Source organism: Elephantulus edwardii, unplaced genomic scaffold (assembly GCF_000299155.1).
Source record: "Elephantulus edwardii isolate Elephantulus edwardi_28Jun2011 unplaced genomic scaffold, EleEdw1.0 scaffold00051, whole genome shotgun sequence".
In the NCBI taxonomy this organism is placed as follows: domain Eukaryota; kingdom Metazoa; phylum Chordata; class Mammalia; order Macroscelidea; family Macroscelididae; genus Elephantulus; species Elephantulus edwardii.
In genome coordinates, this window is record NW_006399801.1 from 12,432,806 (window position 1) to 12,440,121 (window position 7,316).

A 7,316-nucleotide genomic window follows, 5' to 3' on the forward strand; every position below is an offset into this window, starting at 1 on the left:
TGACCACCAAGAGAACTAACAGGTTTGTCTTGGACAGGGTGAAACCAAGTTGCTCCTTGGAGGCAAGGATTTTTTTTTTCATTATTAATTTTAGTGAAAGTTTACAGAGACTTTGGATTTCCATTCATTCATTGTTGCACTTTTCCCCCTCCCAACACTCCCCCTGTTATTTTAATTTTTTAAAAAGAAAATGATAGTGGTTATACACATAGATGTCACCTGAAGAACTATGCAAGAATAAGACTAATTACATCTGTGGAACAAGAAATAAATAGTGGTTATACACATAGATGTCACCTGAAGAACTATGCAAGAATAAGACTAATTACATCTGTGGAACAAGAAATTAGAGAAGCTAATATCTGCAATGAAACAAGGCCAGGGGCTGTCTGTGGAACAGATCAGTAACTCTCATAAACACTGTGACACTGATGAGTCAAATGTGATAATGGTTACTCATGGTGGATAGTATTTGGTGGAGCTCCCAAATTAAAACAAGCTTGGAAGTAGGAATGGCATCCATTTCCAAAACAGCTTGCCTCTAGAAACTCAGTGAATGTGGAGAAACAATGAAAGTTATACAAGTGTTCAGCTCTTTGGTTCAATAGGGTCACTATGAGTCGTCTAAGGTTTGACGGCACCTAACAACAACAATGCAAGTTCAGGTTGAAGCTGAAGAAAATGAAAAGTCCACAAGAATCCAAATATGATCTTGAGTCTTACTGAATTTTAATACTAGCTCAAAAATATATTTGATACATTGAACTAATGACCAGCAGCTAGATGAGTTATAAGACCACATCAAGGACATGATCCATAAGAAAGCAAAATGTCATTACAAAAAAAGGCAGGAAAGAAACAAAAGACCAAAATGGATGTTAAATGAGACTCTGAAACTTACACAGTTTCAGAGAGACAAAGTCAAGGACATAAAAGAAAAAGAGAGAGAGAAGAGAAGACTTCAAAGTGTAGTTCTAGAAGACAAAGAAGAGCATTATAACCAACTGTGCAAAGTTGAAGTTAGAAAACCAAAAGGGAAGAACACAGTCAACATTTTTCAAACTGAAAGAACTGAAAAATAAACTCAAGCCTTGACTTGCAATACTGGGGGATTCTATGAACAAAATATTGAATGGTACAGGAAGGATCAAAGAAGATGGGAGGAATCTACATTCTCTGTACCAAAGGAATAGCATATGAACAAGAACCACCAGAATTAAAAGAAATACAAGCTGCACGGAAGGTATTGGTAAAAAAAGTAAGGCCCCAAGAGTTGATGTTGTTTCAGCATACAGATACAACTCAACTAATTGAGTCGTTTCAGCACATAGATGCAGCCCTGACATACTTACTAGTCTATGCCAAGAAATTTAGAAGACAGCTACTAACTGAAACAGATCCATATTTGCTTCCATTAAAAAATTTTATCCAACAATGTGCAGAAATTATAAAACATATTAATACCACGTACAAGTAAAATCTTGCTGAACATTTTTTTTTAAATGGCTGGGACACTGCATCAACAGAGAACTGTCAGAAATTCAGGTTGGAATCAAAAGAAGCTATGACAATAGATATATCATTGCAGATATCTGATGGAACTTAGATGGAAGCAGAGAATATCAGTAAGATGTTTTGTTGGCTATGAAAAGAATAGGAATCCCAAAACAATTAATTGTATTTATGAAAAATCTATACATCGATCAAGAAGAAATTGTCCAAACAGAACAAAGGAACATTGCATGGTTTAAAATCAGGAAAGGTGTGTATCAAGGTTGTATCCTTTCTCCATAGCTATTCAATCTGTATGCTGAGCAAATCATTACAAAAACTGGACTATATTAAGAAGAATGTAGCTTCAGGATTGGAAGAAGACTCAATATAATGATGATTATCAACCTGAATTATGTAGAGGGTACAATCTTGCTGCACAAAGTGAAGAAAACTTGAAACACTTATTACAGCTCAAAGACTACAGCCTTCTAAATGGATTACATTTCAACATCAAAAATAGCCCAAAATCTTCACTACTGGACCAATAAACAATACCATGATAGATGGAGAAAAGATTGAATTTATCAATTATTTCATTTTACTAGGATGTACAATCAATACTTAAGGTAACAACAGTCTAGAAATAAAAAAACAGGCGAGCTCTGATGGCCTAGCGGAAAGAAGTTGCACTGCAATCCAGAGGTAAGCAGTTCGAATACACCAGATGTTCTGCTGGAGAAGGAGGGACAATCTCCTCCTGTACCAGTCAGATCCAATTTGATGGTACACACACAAAAAATAATAATTTTTTTTAAAAAGGAATCAAAAAACATATTGCAGTGGGGAAATCTGCTGTCAGGTGTCTCTTTAAAGTTCTAAAGACCAAGGATGTCAGTATCAAGACTAAAGTGTCTTCTCCATTGCTTGTAGGGAGACAGAACTGAGATGTCTCTGGAGTTATAGGTCTCTCCTTCTGGGGGTCCTTGCCTCCTTGGCTGTGGGGCCATCCCAAGGACAAATAAAGACAAGAGACTTTAGTATACATAATCTTCAAGCGGAGGAAAGAATTTTCTTAGCTCCCTGCTGACGGAAGGCTGACCTGTGAGCCTCTGCATACAAGCGTTCCAAGCAGGTGGTCCTGATCTCTCCCACAACATCACAGATGAAGGAGGACACTAAAATACAGGAAAAAGGGGAGGAGAGAGGAGGATCTGGGCCAAGAGCTAGCACTCTCCATTGCTTGAGCGGAGATAAGACTGAGGCATCTTTAGGGTTATAAATCCTTCCATCTGGGGGCCCTTGCCTCCATGGCTGCAGGACCATCCTAGGCGCTAAACCAGAAAAAGGACTTTAGTATACAGAACTACAAGCAGAGGAAAGTAGTTGCATGGTTTCTGAAACAGAAAGAGCGAGAGAAGGCTGACTTGAGACCCCCTGTACGCAAGCTGCTTGAGCTGGCAGCCCGGATCTCTAATCTTGTGCCACTCCAAAGACAAAGGAAGACATTAAACTTCAGGAGAAAAAGGTCCATGAGAAACTGCTTGAGTAGAGAACCTGGTCTCACACCACCCAGTGACTTCATACATGAAGAAGGACTATAGAATTAGTGTAAAGAGACTACATGGCTGCAGTGCAGAATAGAGAGAACCTCAAGGACTTTAGGAAAGGTGAATTTTCCCAGGAGAGTGAGTAGCTCACCCATAGACTGAACATTTTAACTTGGCAACTAATTAGTAACATTATAAAGTCAAGAACCAACCATACTTTTCCGGACACAATAGAAGCCACCTAACATTTTAAAAAAAAACCAAAAAAACAAACTTCAAATAATGCCAAGAAAGCAGCAGGCAGCAAAAAAGCAGAGAATATTAGAGACCTCATGAATCCTCCAGGGTCAAGAAGGAAGATGATATATGGAGACATTAGAATAGCTACGAATGAAAGTACAAATGATGGAACAAACAATGGAAGCCACGAATAAAGGGAATAACCAAGAGGTAGAGAACCATTGATAAAGAGTTATTTGAGCAGCTATGGAAAAAGGTGCAAATGATGGGAAAAACAATGGAAACCACCAAGAAAGCAAACGCTTCAGAGACATGGAGCCAAAAGAAATATATTGATGAAGAGGAATTTGCATAAATACAGAAGAAAATGCAAAACATGGAAGAAAGAATTGAAATTATACATAAGAGGTATACAAACGTAAAAAATCATCACAAGATAGAGAGGATACTGCCAACACAGTACTAGAAATAACAGTAAGGCAAGAAAACGCAATCCAGAATATTAAGACTGAAATGGCAGAAGTGTCCAACATGCTTGAAGGACAAAAAAGTGGAACAGAAGAGATAGAACAGAGAGTCGGTGAGATGGAAGACAAGAACCTCAATGGAAACATGTTGTTGTTGTTGAGTGCCTTCAAGTCAAGCACAACACATAGCAACCCTATAAACAAAAGACCTAAACCCTGTTCTATAACTATTGCCATTTTTCTAAATTCATAAAGTTTCTGGAGGCATGTTGTTTAGGAAGTGGATGCCACTCCTGCTTCCAAGCCTGTCTTAATCTGGGAGCTCCAACAAACACTGTCCATCATGGGTAACATTTGACACACCAGTGACATAGCATTCAGTATCACAGCAATCTCAAGTTACCGCAGTACAGCAAGTTGGCAGACCAGTGCTGTACCATATAGAAGAATGTTCATTCCAAACACAATTAACACTAGGCCCGAGGGTCTGTGTGAAAAGGGCCCAACTGACCAACAGTTCCTGATTGGCTCTAAACAAAAAAATCAGAAATGAGACATGAAGAAAATAGTAGAATCATGTGGGATGACACTAAAAGGGACAGCATATATATGACTGGAATTTCAGAATATGAGAGGCATAGGGAAGTCACTGAAATAATTGTAGAAGAGGTGCTAGAAGAAAACTTTCTAGGTATTATGAAGAACAAGGAAAGCCACATTCAGGAAGCTCAGTGAAAACCAAATAGACTAGACCCAAAGAGGAAAACGTGAAGACATATCATAGTCAAATTCTCCAAAATAAAAGATAATGCTAGAATACTGAAAGTACCCTGAGAAAAACAAAAAGTCACCTGTAAAGGAAAAGCAATCAGATTAAAGAATGGTTTTTCCTCAGAAAGCATGCAAGCAAGAAGACAATGGGAAGAAGGTAGAAAGAAAATAGTTGTCAGCCAAGGATCCTGTACCCAGCAAAGCTCTCCATCAGATATGAAGGAGAAATCATATCCTTTGCCAAAAAAAGAAAGAACTTAAGGAATTTGTGAAAACAAGACCAAACCTATAAGAACTTTTAAGGGAAATCCTTCACACAGAGACACCAAAGGAAAGCGGGTGGACCATAGTAACAAGAAACAACAAAACAGTAACAATAAAACCTGCCCTGTCAATAATCACACTTAATGTGAATGGACTAAATGGACTAAGTCAAGAGGAAAAGAGTAGCAGAATGGATAAAAAAGCAAAGCCCTTCAATAAATTGTCTACAAGAGACACATCTAATAAATGAAGAGAAAGACTCAAAATAAAAGGACGGAAAAGATATATGAAGCAAATGGCATCCACCAAAAAAGCAGGATTGACAATACTAATCTCTGATAAAATAGACTTCAGAATAAAAACCACCATAAAAGATAAGGATGGGCACTATAAAATTATTAAAGGCACAGTAGAGCAAGAAGACCTAACATTGGTTAACATCTATGCACTAAATTATATACCTGCTAAATACATAAAACAACTATTAACATAATTGAAGAAAGAAATAGGCAGCACCACAATGGTGGTAGAAGACTTTAACACACCACTCTCGCCAAACGATAGGTCAACTCAAAAGAAACTTAACAAAGAAGCAGAAGAGCTAAACTATGCAGTCAGCCAACTTGACCTTGTGGCTGTATTGGAGCACTGCATCCAACTAAAACTCAATTCACTTTCTTCTCAAGTGCATATGGCACATTCTCCAGAACTGATCACATATTAGGGCACAAAATAAGTCTCAACAAATTAAAAATCATTGAAATAATACAAAGTATCTTCTCAGATCACAGTGCCATAAAACTAGAAATTAACCACAAGAGGATAAAGCTTATCAAGCCACCAATGTGGAAGCTAAATAACACCCTGCTCATGCAGGCAAGAGTTTACTGAAAATTATCCAAAAACCACTGGAACAGCACATCAGCAGAGAACTACCAGAAGTCCAGGCTGGTTTCAGAAGGGGTCGTGGTACTAGGGATATTGTAGCTGATGTTAGATGGATCTTGGCTGAAAGCAGGGAATACCAGAGGAATGTCTATCTGTGTTTCATTGACTATGCAAAGGCATTTGACTATGTGGATCATAACAAACTGTGGCTGACTCTGAGAAGAATGAGAATCCCAGAACACTTGATCGTTCTAATGCGAAACCTATACTTGGACCAGGAGGCAGTCGTCAGAACAGAGCAACGGAACACTGCATGGTTCAAAATTGGGAAGGGCGTACGCCAGGGATGCATCCTATCTCCATACCTTTTCAACCTATATGCAGAGCAGATTATCCGGGAGGCTGGGCTCTATGAGTAGAAATGTGGGGTCAAGATTGGTGGACGATTTATCAATAATCTGCGTTATGCAGATGACACAACCCTGCTTGCTGAAACTGAGGAGGACCTGAAGCACCTGCTGCAGAGGGTCAAGGACTGCAGCCTACAATATGGATTGAGGCTCAATGTCAAGAAAACAAAGATTCTCACCACTGGACAAACTGGCAGCATCAGGATGGATGATGAAGAGATTGAGATTGTATACAGCTTTAGTTTGCTTGGCTCCACAGTCAACACTCTTGGCACCAGTAGCCAGGAAATTAACAGGTGCATTGCTATGGGAAAGTCTGCTGTTAGGGAACTCTCCGAAGTACTGAAGAGCAAAGGTGTCTCTCGGGAGACTAAGGTGTGTTTGATACAGGCCACAGTCTTCGCAATCACTTGTTATGCATCAGAGAGTTGGACAATGACCAAAGAGGATAGAAGGAGAATTGATGCCTTTGAGCTGTGGTGCTGGAGAAGAGTATTGAGAATACCATGGACTGCTAGGAAAACAAACAGATTCGTCCTGGAAAGGGTTAAACCAGGTGGCTCCTTGGAGGCAAGGATTCTGAGGCTCCATCTAACATACTTTGGACATGTTGTGAGGAGAGATTGGTCCTTGGAGAAGGACATCATGCTTGGGAGGGTGGAGGGACGATGCAGGAGGGGAAGGCCCTCTATGAGGTGGATTGATTCAGTGACTGCGATAATTGGGATGGGAGTGTCGGAGACAGTGCAATTGGCACAGGACAGAGCAGAGTTTAGGGATGTTGTACATAGGGTCGCTATGAGTCGCAAGCGACTCGATGGCACATAACAACAACAACAACAGAATAAGATTGGGTTATAGAAGAAATAAAAATTGAAAAGGTCCTTGAAACAAGTGATAGTGAAATTACAATGTACCAAAACCCCTGGGACACAGCTAAAGCAGTCCTCAGGGGACAGTTTACAGCAATAGGCACACACATAAAAAACAAAGGAGCAAAATTAATGATCTAGTTTAAGATCTTCATCAAATAGAAAAAGAACAACAATCTAAACCAACAGCCTCTAGAAGAAAGGAAATTATAAGAACAAGAACTGAAATCAATGAGACTGAAAATAGAGAATCAACTGAAATCATCAGCAAGACCAGGAGCTGGTTTTTCGAAAGGATAAATAAAATTGACAATTCACTGGCAAACTTAACAAAAGAGAAAAAACTCAATTAAGGAATGATAG